The following is a 14517-nucleotide window of genomic DNA, read 5'->3' as shown; positions in this document are numbered from 1 at the left end:
TACACATCAAGGGGTGTTGAAGCCTAAGTAAACCAAACCAACCCCACTAATCCACATCCCACATTCATGCCGGTGGGTGACACTGCCTATCTATCCAGGCATGATACAAGCTGTGGTTATCATGCTTACCGGTGAGAGTAGCAGCCCATCAGAGAAGCACCCAGTTTTCCTACTGGACCAACTCCCACTCCCAGGTCTTGTACTTTCCAGATGATTCTGCAGTCTTGCTTACAGTATTTGTTCCTAGTCCTAACCCTTGCTAGCTGATGCTGTAACAAAGCCCAACCAGCCCATGCTCACTCTGGCTTATGCATGCACCAGTGGATACAATTGGTTATGCCAGTCTGGCTCTCGACTGCAGGAACTGTGTCCTGACAAAGGAGTTTCTCAAATTTCAGCTCTCCTCCAAGTGGCAGATCTCATGTAGTAAACCCAGGGTCATTGGCTCAGCCTGACTTAGTCCACCTTCGACCTTCGCAGGAACAGTGACCTTGCCCAACTTGTTAACACGCATTCCACCTTTTACTGTTGGAAGATAAAGTCCAATCACACTTGATCCATGCCCAGACACAGCTCTCACATGGTTTACTGGGAGTTGAGACCTTAGCCCAGTTCATCCTACACTCATGAGCAGTCCTAGCCCAGTCCATCCTCTCTCATGAGCATCAGTGAGTGCTAGTGTCTGACCCAGTCTGGCATACCTCAGACCCAGTCCACACCTATGCCAAAGGACAGTGCCGTCATGTACAGCCCATATAGCTGCCCTCATTCTGGCTCTTGTGCTCCACAGTGAGGATCACAACTAAGGTAGTCCATCCCCTTAAATCCCCAACCAAGCCTGCTCCCAAGCAGTGATCTTGCACATACCAGTGGTTTCTCTGACCCAGTTTACATAGCCCATCACTCTTCTTGGGCTTTGCCATCAGATGCTGTTGCCCACCCCCAGACCTAACTCTCATTAGCAGCATAACCCGGCACAGTCTGCTCCCATCCCTGGCTCCTGCAAACTGTATTTGTGATAGCCTCACTCAGCATGACTTTTATTCCAACGTGGCTCCTGCACCTGTCAGTAGGATAAGTTTGGTCCAGCCCTGTCTGATCCATTCCCCTGCAGGATTTTTTTTAAAGATTTATTTATTTATTGCAAAGTCAGATATACAGAGAGGAGGAGAGACAGAGAGGAAGATCTTCTGTCCGATGATTTCACTCCCCAACTGAGCTCAACAGCTGATGTTATGCCAATCTAAACCAGGATCCAGGAGCTTCTTCCGGGTCTCCCACACGGTGCAGGGTCCCAAAGCTTTGGGCCGTCCTCGACTGCTTTCCCAGGTCACAAGCAGGGAGCTGGATGGGAAGTGGAGCTGCGGGGATTAGAACCGATGCCCATATGGGATCCCGGCGCGTGCAAGGTGAGGACTTTAGCCGCTAGGCCACACTGCTGAGCCAGCATTCCCCTCCAGAATTAACCTACACACTTGCTGAAAGTGGAGTTTCCTTGTAAGGCCTGACCAACACCCAGGCCTGAACTACATGCTCTCCAGGGTGGGCTATGTCCCACTAGAGCGTCCCAAGTTCCCCCATCAGGCCTGATTCCAGACCCAAATCTCACATGAGCCAGTGGGTGCTAGGCCCTTACCCAGCATAGCCTGCCCCCAGGATGGATTTCAGCTAGTTGATGTTGTAACCCAGCCTGATCCACACCCAATTCTTGGGTGTGCCTGAATGTGCTACAACCTGGCCAACCTGTCCTGTTTCCAACTCCAGTACCCATGAGTGTCAGAGGGTCTCATGGTCATGCCTAGCTCAGCTGTCACCACACTCAGCTCTTAAGCTACTTAGTAGAAATTGCAGTTCCACAGGGTTGCGGCTACATAACCCCCAGAGAATCTGCCCCCCCAGACCTGGTTCTCTCATGTGCTAGGGTCATGGCCCAACTTGATATTACCCATCCTCTGTTCTGTGACTTACAGACAGGTACTGTGATCTAACCCTGCCTGGTAGGCCTCCAGCCCCAGCTTTAACGTGCAGTGCTGTGTAGTCATCAGCTGTGAGCTATAATAACTTACCCAGCTGACATCTTCCATGTGGGCTGGTGCATCTCTGACTCACAAAAGTCCTGTAGCTTCCCCCTCCAAACAGCTCAGTCTCAGCCCCCTTGATTACCTGCAAATGTAGTGGCTCCGTCGATGAGATTTTCACAGATGTCAATCCTCTCCTGCAAATTATTCCCTCAGTGTTCTTCCCTCCTACACATCTCCTTACCCTCTCCAAAATCAATCAACAATCCACAGATGTGGGAATTCTTCAGGCTCATTCTGTCTACCTGAAAGTGAATCCCAGGACCCCACCAGAACCATTCTTTTTTCCTCCCATAAGTCTTCAACCCCAGGTTCCAGAAATGCTCAGGCCCGGGCCCATTGCACCATGGGGACAGCCGGCCACATGGTGATTTCTCAGCGCAGAGCCATGCATGTTATTTCAAATAAGGCAAACAGGGTGATTTATTAGTACTGTGGTCATAAAAGTATAAGAAAAATCTAAAAGGAAAACAGACTCTCAACATACATTTTTACTATTTAAACAGCAGATATGTTTCACTTGAACTGAATAGTGTATAAAAACTGGGCAGCTGCTTATGCAGGGAGCAACATGGATATTCAAATTGGCTTTTATATAATCTGGAAATGGATAACATGTACTCATTTGGAGAAGTTATGGCAAAGCACACCTGTGATCCAGGCATAAGCTTAGACACATGTGTACAACTGAAAATCATCCAGGAAGGGAAAAAATGACCTGTTTAGTCTTGGGACTTTGAAGGTCATATTCTGCATTTCTCATCTTAAGCGTCTACTTCAAAACAACAGAGAGGGAATGACCCACATTTAGACCAGTTGACAATTAAATGCTTCATGTGATTAAATGATTTAAAAAAAGGTGGCCACACATTTTTCCCCAGCAACCTTTAACAGAAATTGTAGTTATCAACTAAAAAAAGAAAAAAAAAATTAACGCGAGTTCAGCACCTCAAAAGCTAGTGTATTTACATAATAACATATCTTAAAAATGTATAAAGCCAAAGTTAATGGAAGTAAAAGAAGACAGAAAGAGGCCCAAAAGTAGTTGTACACTCTTAAATACTTTTTATAGATCTTATACAATAAGCAGAAAGAAATATTAAGAACATTACTGACCTGGAAAAGATAATTAGCCATGTTTACTTGATTGTCTTCTGTAGGATTATATAATTATTGATTATAAACTATATATTTAAAAAAGATTTTATTTATTCATTTGAAAAATTTGGAGAGAGAGAGAGAATGCTGTCTTCCACGTGATGGTTCACTTTCCTAGTTGGCTGCAATGGCCAGGGCTTTGGACAGGTCATAACCAGGAGCCACGAGCTTCATCCAGATCTCCCACAGTGTTTTTACACAGATATTACCATGGAGATGGTTAAGATATGGATGTAGATTCTGCACCCACACAGTATTGTGTCATTGCAGATAGTTTAACCTGCTTCACCGCAAAGCCCTCCCAAATTCAAGTACTGCCAATCACTAAAAGGCACTATATTAGGCAAAAGAAGGTGTCTATGGTGATGACTATAGGTTCATTTTGCCTGATACAAATTTTATGGTGTTAAAGTTAAAATAATGTTTATCTCAGAGATCTGATGGGGGGGGTGGAGGAAAAAGTATCATATATTTGGTAACTTTTTAAGTGAATAATGTTTTTTTTTTTGTAAATCTATTTTCCTAATTTTTATTTATCTCAAGACAAGTTGCAGAAGTCTTTTAATTTTTTAATTTGAGCAAACATTAACATATTAATACAAAATTGTGAAGCAATGATGTTACATGATTTAATTTTACAAGAGTATGAGATGAGCCTCTTGTTATTATCCTAAATTTTCAACAAATTATTCTACAGATTTATGGTACAGAATTCTGCATATATATATATTATTGTTAATAACATTATATTATGTGATACAGTTTTATAGGCACTGGGATTTCCCCCGCTCCTACCACAACCCTCCTCCCATAGTGGATTCCTCCACCTTACTGCATAATCACAGTTCAAGTTCAGTTGAGATCCCTTCATTGCAAGCACATACCCAGCATAGAGTCCAGCATCTTATTGTCCAGATAACTTTAACGGCTTCTTGGGGAGACCTTCTCTGGTCTGAAGGCAGAGCTAAAAGAGTAAAATCCCGGTCAGGAATATATTCAAAACACCTGTTTCACCACAAACCAACATGTACCCCTGTGTTCATAGCAGCACAATCTGTAATTGCAAAAACATGGAAGCAACCGAAATGTCCATCAGCAGAAGATTGGATAAGAAAGCTTTGGTTCATCTACTCCATGGAATACTACTCAGCTATTAAAAAAAAAACAAAATGCAGTTCTTTGTGGCTAAATGAGCCCAACTGGGATAACGTTTCTAAACTATTACACAAATGTTGAAACATATGAATTTGTGCAACTAAAACCTGTGATTGAATGTTGTTCTGTTACAATAAAAGTAAATAGACAAGCAAAAGGTGTTCAACAAGTATGTGGAGAAATCTCTTTAGGTGTAACTGCTCTTAGATATTTAAGAAATATCTAAGTGTTACATGCTATAAGCTATTTTATTAATAGATAGGAATAAACTATCATATTCCCTGTCACTACCACACTTAGCTATATCGCGGTGTTGTTTGTTATACTAACTGGTCTGAATTAGCCATGATCCCAACTTTCTCTTTTGAATTGGTCTGAACCTTGGTCTCACTTAAACCAACATGGTGTAAAGCTCCTAAGTAACAATTTTCTGTTTTACTTAAGAAAGTCTGAAAAATCTGCTTGCTTGAGAAACTTCAGAAACCAAGAAATTCAACTGTCTTTCTGAAAGACAGCATGGCATGAGCTCTCAAACATGCCCCTATAGCTGCAGAGAGATCTGGTATGAATACAGAGATGGAAATCCACCTATCCCAGATTCCAGTTGAGCCCAAGTCCAAAGCCAAGATGCTACTGGACTGTTCAGTCCAGTAGATCACGTGAAATCTTGCCAGCAAAAGAACAACTCAGCTGGATTAAGCCCAGATTGTAGGATAGTGAGCAAGTAAAATGGTTGGATTTTTAAACCGTTACATTTTGGGGTGGTTTGCTAGCCAGAAATAATTGACTGAAACACTGTATCATTAACGTAGCTTGGGGTTTAATGTTAAGTATGGAAATTGGGCAGAACTGAGATGGAATGGGCATTGGGGTTGCCACAAGAGTGCCTTTTATGTTCACCTCAAGTGAGAGTGATGAAGCATATAATGGATTTTGAGCCTTTTAAAATCTAGCCTGAATGTGCATCAAAAGAATTCTCTTTATCTTAATTGGAGTTGAATTAGTATTATGTTTGTAAAATAGCCACAGGGAGGCCTACTGACCTAGCTTTTGTATGGAAAATGAATGTGTGAATCTTAATTTCTCAGGCATTGAAGAAGAATCCTGCTTGTTTGTTTGAATCCAAAGGTTATCATATTTAAATGATTTCCTATTGTGCTATTAGGATAATTTAAAAAGAAAATAATGTAAAGTCTATAAAAGGAAAATGTTTCTTTAATTGATTGGATAATTCCAGAAAAAAAATACTCAAATTGCAAAAATAGTGAAGAGTAGAAGGTTGCCAGATTGGAATACAAGATGCCCAGTTAAATTTGAAAGGCGATGAATAATTTTTACAGGACTTATGCAATATCTGAAACATACAGAAGACATTCTTTGATTACATAAATTTCAATCCTAATTAGCACCTGACATTCTTATTTACTAGGTTAGGCCATATTAAAACAGTAGTACAGTCAATAAACTTTTGTAAGAGAAGCAAAAGAAAGTATGGATTGAGTGTGAGGCATGATATGCAACAGAGAAAGAATTGGAAAGGGGTCCGGAAATAATTTGTTAAAGTTGTTTGAAAAGGGAGGTGGATAATTTAGAAACTTTTTTTTTTCTTTTTGGAAGTGGGAAGGTAAACATGTCCAGCACCAAAATAGAATATCAACTAAGTGTAGAAACGTATTTTAAAAAATACATAATTTGACAGGCATAAAGATAGATGTCCCATCTGCTGGATAATTCTCCTAGTGTCTGCAGCCCAGGCCTGGTCTCCCGCCTGGGTGACTGTGCCCCAGTTACTTGAGCTGTACATTGTTGCCTAGCAGAACTGCATCACCAGAATGCTGAATTAGACTGCCAGGACTCAAATCCACACACTGCAACAAAGCCATGAGCTTTACAAGAATCTTAATGGCTGCACCAAATGCTGATCCCAACTTGATTATTTTCTGTGACAGGTGTAGGTTTTGTTTTTTTTTTTCCCCACTTAGTGAATTGCTTCTTTTTTTGTATGGCATATGTAAATGGGAATAGAGATGGGACAATTAATGGCATCTCCGTTTTCATTAGATTAACTTGCATTTTTGCATGAATCAATCTATTCTGAAAGAATGCTTTATCTTTCACATGCTGGCTCTTTCTCTTCCTAAAAGTTCTTGGATGATGATGAGGGAGGAAGGCGGAGTCTCTGGGTCCTTTCTGTGGGAAACAGAACCTTTTCATGTTGGTTCCTAGTTGAGACACCTGTTTTTCCTTATATCTACATATGTATACTGATCTTTTACCTGTGAGATCTGCTGATAATAGACGGGGAACTACCTGGAACAGACCACCTTATTGACTTCAAATGACGGGTAATTTCAGGAACTGCCTGACAATGCTACCTGTGCATCCAGTCCCACTGGGGCCTTCGCTTAGAACATTTTATTCAGGAGAAAAGCTGACCCCAATATGCTCATGCTCCTATTTTTTAAAGGCAAAGCAGAAACTTTTGAAAACTAATTTATACTTTGCTTCACTTTGGTAAAATAGTGTATACTTTGGTGAAATTATTTTGTCTTTCAATTTATTTCAGGTAGTAGGAAGTAGGTGAAGGTCAAATATTTATGAAAATTATTGTTTCTAATATTTACTGACAGATGGTATCCAAAGAGTTTGTGTTTGTTATCTCTGTGTTTTTCCCACCAAACCTTTTCATTCCATATCAGCTTAGTGTTACCTGGAGGTACACCAATAATTCATGAGAATGATTTACGTAGGAATTTCTGCATTATAATTTTTGTGAAGCTTATTTTTCAGGTTCTTAAGCTCTAATAAATACCCAGAATCAGTATGTACTATAATTCTTTATAAAATTTAAGTTATTTTATATTTTTAAAAGGTTGTCGCTTTATTAATCTAAGAAAAGTGAAGACAAATCTTTTCCAATCATCACAAAAGCCTACAAATATTTTAAATATGCACTAGATCGTGAATGCTCTAGGGAAGTTCACTGTATTTTCCATGAGATAACTTTTTACCTCTTCTGGCATTTTAACTTAATTGTGTGCTATTAAAATTTGAAAGAAAAAAAATGGTTTGGTGTTTAGAGTTTAATTGTGGTTTCTGAGTGGTAAAAAATGCTGCACAATGCTTACAGAGCTCTAAATGAATATTTCCTCAGACTTAAAGTCATTAAACATGTCTTCTTCTTTGGTGGTGAACTTGTCTTTCAGCCAAACAGCTGCAGCCAGGTGCTGCAAGGATTCTTCTTCTTATACTTTCACGTTACTGATTAAGTTACCGCATACATGTGGATTGAAAATTGGATGTTATTGTATTACTGGTATTACGCTTAGAAATTGCATAGAAAAAAATCCCATGTTGAAATTTTAGTACATCATTTGCTATTCCTCCAACAACATTTGGTTCAAGGAACAAAATTAAACCAATTATAGCAACAGATCATTTAATATTAATTTTACTCCGTTTTAGTTACATTCAAGGAACCTACATTATGTGGTTTCATCCTCATGTCAGATTTATAACAAAAAATAGCAAGTGTTTCTCTTTCTTTGGTGATTAAACAGATAAGGTAATATTTTTGCATTTATACCAGCTATTAGTAAAACAGGTTCTAGTTAGCTCTGTTCAACATATAATCAGTTGCCTTAAAATTTCTAATAGTTGAAGATTTTGCATGTATATTTAGATGTTTTATTTTTCCCCTCATTACTGTAAAGAAAACAGATTTGAGGTGTTTTACTAATGCAATTCTAAGAATTTAATGATGCCCCCCCTCCTCACATCTTTCCTCTTTTTCTTTTGTTCTTGCTATACATTTTTAAAATATTTAAGTTGAACAAATTTTATGTAATTCACATGTGCAGATTTAAAAGCATAACAATACTTCACACCCCAATTCCTACTGCTCACTAAACAAATGGTTCAACAAGTCAAAACTGAGATGACCTTTGCTCATCAAGAACACAGATAAGGGCTACACACGGCAATTAAATATAAAGCAGCAATTTCACTCACATTAGGTCATTTGTTACACTCACTATGCTGGTGTTTTTTCTAAAAATTTCATCTGCAGCTTGAGTAGATTAAAGACAACATACTTTTTTTAAACTTATCCTAATCTATTCGTATTTATAATTGGTGAATCTGTTTCAAATGTGAGGCCAAGATTGGACTGTCTTCATTAGAGAGGCTAAAAGTGAACATTATCAATTTTATCTTCTTTCATTTTAAATTAGAAGTTGGGAGAATTAACTTCATAATTGTTATAGCATTAGCTTCTCTGGGAGTATAATAGCAACCACACTATTTTTATGCATCAAGTTTTGACAGGAGCAGAACCAACCATCAGAACTCCTTGCTGACAACCTCTGTGAAACAATAGTAATACCTCTCAAATAAGCCATCCTCTGTAGTGAAAACATGAGTTTGCAATAAATTAAATTTCAACTTACTATGCAGTTGTCAAAATTCTCTATGCATTTCTGATACTATGAGCTTCCCGTATTTAGTTTTGTTCAAATAATCATATAGCTAGTAGAAATTGTATCTTATCTATTGATTTAATCTAACAACAGCTGCAGCTATGTAAATTGCACTTAAGATGGTGCTGATTGATTATAATCAGTTGTAATCATGTTTAATAATTACATTGCATTCTACAAGCAGAGGCTCTTTATGCCTACCCAACAACAAACTATATAAAGGTTATCTGTTAAATTTGACAACATCGATCAACTCCACAATTTCCTGCAGAAAATCATTATTAAATTTATTGTGCAGGCATAAAATAAGTTAGTGTCCATAGAACATGAAACAGAGTCACACCTACTAGCCAGTCTAAATCTTACTACCACCTAAGCAAATAAAAACATGTTCTTTAAAATGGTCTTAATTCCAGATACCAGCCACATTGTTGTCTAGAATAGCCCTACTTTGTATTTCAGTGTTTATGAAATTACCCAGTGATCAGATTACAAAAACAGGAATGTATTAATGAAATAAAATTTCAAAATGCTAATGATTAATTAAGGATAGTTAATGTGGGTAAAGTCTTGTCATGCTGTTCTATCTAATATGAGGTATGTTTGAAACTACCAATACTGAAAAGGCATATTTGTAGGCAACAATTTTTTTTATTTTAAAGAAAACTTAAGTAGCATTACACATGAACTTTCATGCCTGTATAAATACTTCAAATAATTGTCCTTCGAAATTTAAATGCCTAAATGGCTTTATTTCTTAGAGAAATACTTTACCTCTTATTTCTAAAAACTCAAATATATTAATTGTTTTAGAATACAGCATAGATAATGTTACCTAGAACTAAATTTCCCACCTATCCTTTAGCCTAACCATCCCTGTTTCTCTCACCATTACAGCCCTTTTCCACTTAAACTTTCAATAAGCTACAGTAAGCTGACTGCTTACCAGCAGTACACTGTGCCAACCTCACATCAATGCCTTTTACTAAAAGCACTTACCTCTTACACAGTGCAATACAGTTCTGAAATTAACACACTAATATTCTGAATAAGTTGCCAAGTGCAATCTGATTGGAATTATACCTGTCTTGGAATAAAATAATATGTATACTCAGAAATAAGAGCCAAGGTTACTCTCAGGGGCGTCAAGGAGAAGGGGTAGAAACAGAAGGTGAAGAAAGCAAACACTTTTCCTAGTGTTACTTTTTAAGAGTCTGAATATAGTCCAGCTTCAAGGAAGCCGGCTTGACAGAGGGTAAGCTGAGGCGTGTCTTGCATCACTAAGGTCAAAGGGAGTCTGGTTATTCAAGGCAACTTTGTAGCACTGGGCTTGGATCATCACCCACTATGGAACCATGGAAATATGCAAGCTGTGGTCCCATTGACTTCTAGTCAAGTCGAAAAATACATTTATCCCTATTTTCTTCTCTACGTGAAAACTGTGCCTTTTTTCTCAGAGAAAACATAGGACTTTTTGACATTTGAGACGAAATAGTAACCGTTTTAATAAAAGAGAGATTTCAAACAACACTGAATGTCAGCAGTAGACCCAATAATTAAATTTTGCTATTGTTATAATAAAGTTTGCACTTTGTCATTTTTACCATAATTCTTTCTTTTTTTTTTTAATTGTGATTTTGTTTTTATTGGGGTGGGGGCACAGGTTGGGAAGGGTCGCTGGGGGAGGAGGGTGTATCCTCCAGTCAGTGTCTGTGCTAGCCTTCCCGGGAGGCCTTGTGCAGCTTTTTCTTTTTCTTGGTGCTGCGCTGGCAGCCAGCAGCCTCCTCAGGAAGAGAACTCGCGCTTTTTCTTGGAGACCTTCCTGCTGTCTGCCTCCTCCACGTCGTACCGTTCACCATCACCTGCTCCTGGGTCAGGGATGTCTTCCTCTTGGAAGGGCTTGTGTTGCCCTCCGTCTCTTCCAGGTCACTATTAACCAACTCCTCCTTGGAAAAAGAGCGCTTTTTCTTGGGTTTGAAGGAAGTGACGGCTGGCTCTTCCATTCCGTTCTCCTGAGGAACCTCCTGGGCCTTTTGCTTTTTCTTCTTTTTGGGTTTTCATGCCCCTCCTCGCGCTCCTCCAGGGTACAGCTGCTGGTCTCTGGAGACTCCAGCGCCAGTGCCGCCAGGCGCTGCTTCTCCTTCAGGCGTTTCCTCTCCAGCCTGCGGTGACCTCTGCGGCTGCCTCCTCTACCTGAACCGTGGCTTCCTGCATCACATCCAGATTCTTGCGTGGACTCTCCCCAGTCTTGTAGAAGGATAGCCACTCCTCGACTTGTTCTCGAAGTTTCTCCCCAAATACACTTGTGGGTACTTCAGAGAAGCAATAGATTCGCGAGGCGGTGCTGCATTTGTTGGCCAGGTAGCGGGAGACGCAGCTTTTGTTCTTGGCGGCTGCACGGCCAATGTAGCTGGAGTGGAAAAGTAAGTCCATAATTTGGTGTGTTACCCCTTGTCTTCAGGGCTCTGGATGGACACTTGCTGGGCCCCGGGAATCGCTCAGACACCAGGACCAGCCGTTACCATAATTATTTCAATGACTACAAAAATTGAACCCACAAATCAAGTTAACTTAAATTTTTAAAAGGGTAAAAATAAACAACTTCAACTACCAAAGGGCTCACTTCATGTCCATCTTCAGATAACTGATTCTCCAAAATTCTTTAAAGAGAAAAAGGGTAAAAATAAAAATAAAAATTTTAAAATATGGTGTTACTGTTCTTGAGTTTACAAAACTAAAAAGGTAGATACAGAATTGCTAAGACCAATGAAAGTTCTCCATGTGTATACAGTTTTCTGTAATGTTTTATTTCCTTGTGAACATGTATGATTTTATTTGAAAAGGGAAGTTTGATAGGGAAACAGAGAGAGAAAAAGAGAGAGAGAGAGAGAGAGAGATATCTCCCACCCACTATTCACCTCCCAAATGCCTGTAACGGGCAGAGAGGGGCCAGGTTGAATCCATGTGGCAGCAGCTCATTCTAAATGCTGAACGTGGGGCTGTTTGGCTAGAGATAATTTGATTTGCAAAGTTTAGGTATTTTGTTGCTATTAGCACAAAGGAAGGTTGATCTCAGCAAACATTTTTAATAAAATAAATGATTTGAAAACTGTACAAGGAATATGTTATAAGCACAGAATTACTTATTCAAAGATGTTATAAGATAATTACTAATCTGAAATAACAATGTGCAAAGGAGTATGTCTGTCTTCAACAGACTCGCAGTTAGCAATCTAAGCAAATGCAAAATTCTGATCCAAAGCGTACATTTACAGTATTAAACATCATCAAATGTCTTATACAAATAGATAGTTGAGTTCTTGGCAGAAACATAGACTTAGGTATTTTCTGAAGTAAATTTGTAGCATATTTGCAGCAATGAGTAATTAATTCTTTGCTGATATGAGATCGTCTTCTTGCCCTCCACTTTATAATTTCTGGGGAAGTTATTTTTTTCATGTTTTGGATTTCAAATTTGAGTATGATATTATTATGAGAATTAATACAGAAATGGCAATGACAAACAGCTGCCTACTCACATGAAGTTTCAAATTGATGGGTTTCTTTCACAGCTGTCTTGCTTTGCATCCAGGGTCTACAGACAGCAGATCCATCGGGAGTGCCCTGATGAGTGGAAACAGCTTATGCCAGAAAGCTACACAGCATCACAGGCTAATGGCAGCAGTCAGTAGTACTTGTTCTGAGTCTCATTGGTATCTAAAATTTTTAAATTCATCACTATATAAAATCCTAAAAAACTTTAAAACTTGTCCCAGAGTTACTGAGTGCAAGATGGAATTAATTCATTCCATCCTTTTCTGGTCAAGCAAATATCTTCATGAAATTTCTAGGATCTGAACACAACTGTTCTAATTGTGCTGCCAGTCCCCACAGTTTCTAAAATATAAATAAGCCAGCTTGTAAGTGAAATTTGTCTCCATTCTATTTAAACCTCACCAAGAAAAATAATATTCCAGAAGGCCATTAAGAAGATTCCAAGTCCTTCAGCCGTGGGCAATGGCCTAGGTTGTATTGTGCCTAGGCAAGTGTTACACTGCTTAGAGAAAAGCAGCTAATAGCTGGTGGATATCCTAGGCATGCTTAATGCTAAATCTGTGTTAACCGTACCAGTGTGCCAGCATAGTCAGCCAGCCTATTCAAAATTTTTTTTCTGAAGATATGTGGGGTATGCCAGGTCCTAGGTCAGGCATCCGGAGGTGCCAATGGCCTCAGGCAATGCCCACTGGACACCTAGGGGCTCCCTTATGTGGGGTTGATGTGTGGACTTGCAAGGGTTTGGCAGATGGCACAGGTGGGCATGTCAGGGACATGAAGGCCTGCATCCAGGATTGGTGGCCTCACTATAGAGTGCATGAGGCAGAAAAGGGCCTTCTCAGTGGAAAACAACAACAACAACAACAAAAACGGAGCAGTGGATGATAGGCAAATGCCCACAGAGGATATGGCAGCCCATTAGAGCCTGCGGAGGTCATCTGATACCATAGCAGAGGAAGGAGGGGAGAACAAATTGGACAACTACCCCATCTAAGCGATGGCAGAAAATATCTGAGAAAATGGAGACTCTAAGTTGGACTATGTCGTCCAAAGGGCCTTGGAAGGAGTTGCTTATCCTTGGAGTGGTGAGACTGACAGCATTTCAAAAGCATCATAACCACTTAAAAAGAACCCTTGGAACATGCTCCACATCGGGGACCCTGGGTTGATTTTGCATGGCCTTGGGAAGCTGGGTTGGCATCTGCTTAACTCTCTCCTCTTCCCCCAGATACAGGAAGGAGAAAAAGAAAATTTGGAAATGATGATCTCATCCACTTTCCCCTAACTGCCGACCGTTCCCACCCTGATCAACTATTTATATATAATCAAAAACTTAAAAAAATTTAAAAATTAGAAAATACTCTAAGAATAAATTTAGGTTTTTCTCTGATTATGTTTTGGCAAGAACATATTAAAGACTTAAACATGTATGTTGCAGCCTGAATACCTGAGTTTTCAGGCCAGTCCCAGCATTTTGTGACTGTGAATCTCTTGCTACTTTTGATTCTCAATGGCTTCACACTGCTAAGCTATAGATTGCAGGTACTAATACCACACCAAGATGTTTAAGGTTAAAACTATCACTAAATCTAAACCTTGTGGTCTATCATAAAGAAATTATAAATGTTAATTGCTATTATTAAGAGGAAATCTATATGAAAGTATAATAATTGCATAAACACACAATTGTTGATGAGGTGAAAAAATCAGCAAAATGTCAATAGACTTAAGTAAATGATACAATCAGTTTCACAATATTCTATTCCTTGCTTTCCATAACAGTATGGTGGAAAGCAAAAATAAATCTAAGTCTTAACAGTTTACCATTTAACACAATCAGTGTTCTTATATTCTGTAGGTGTCAAAACTGCCCCGACTTATAATCATGTGTTTGGTAGGTGCTGACAAGCAGAAGGCATGGATTCATCATGGTGGGTATAAGTAAATATGGCCATGAGCTTGTTAATATAGAGAGTTATTCACTTATTAAAACTAACTGAATAAAAATGTTACTTATTTAAATTTTTTATATTGATGATCTCCCCAGCAATTTAATTATAGCCATTATTGTTGAAATTTGCAAGTTATTCTAA

The 14517-nt window shown here is 39.0% G+C and overlaps 1 pseudogene; it reads right to left on the bottom strand.

Moving 5' to 3' along the window:
• Nucleotides 1-394: 394 nt before the first annotated feature.
• LOC121161024 lies at nt 395-13414 on the bottom strand (annotated as a pseudogene).
• Between the last annotated feature and the right edge of the window lie 1103 nt (nt 13415-14517).

This window comes from Ochotona curzoniae, unplaced genomic scaffold (genome assembly GCF_017591425.1).
Source record: "Ochotona curzoniae isolate NIBS_2020 unplaced genomic scaffold, NIBS_Ocur_1.0 contig_4612, whole genome shotgun sequence".
NCBI lineage: Eukaryota > Metazoa > Chordata > Mammalia > Lagomorpha > Ochotonidae > Ochotona > Ochotona curzoniae.
This window is presented reverse-complemented; position numbering and strand designations above follow the sequence as displayed.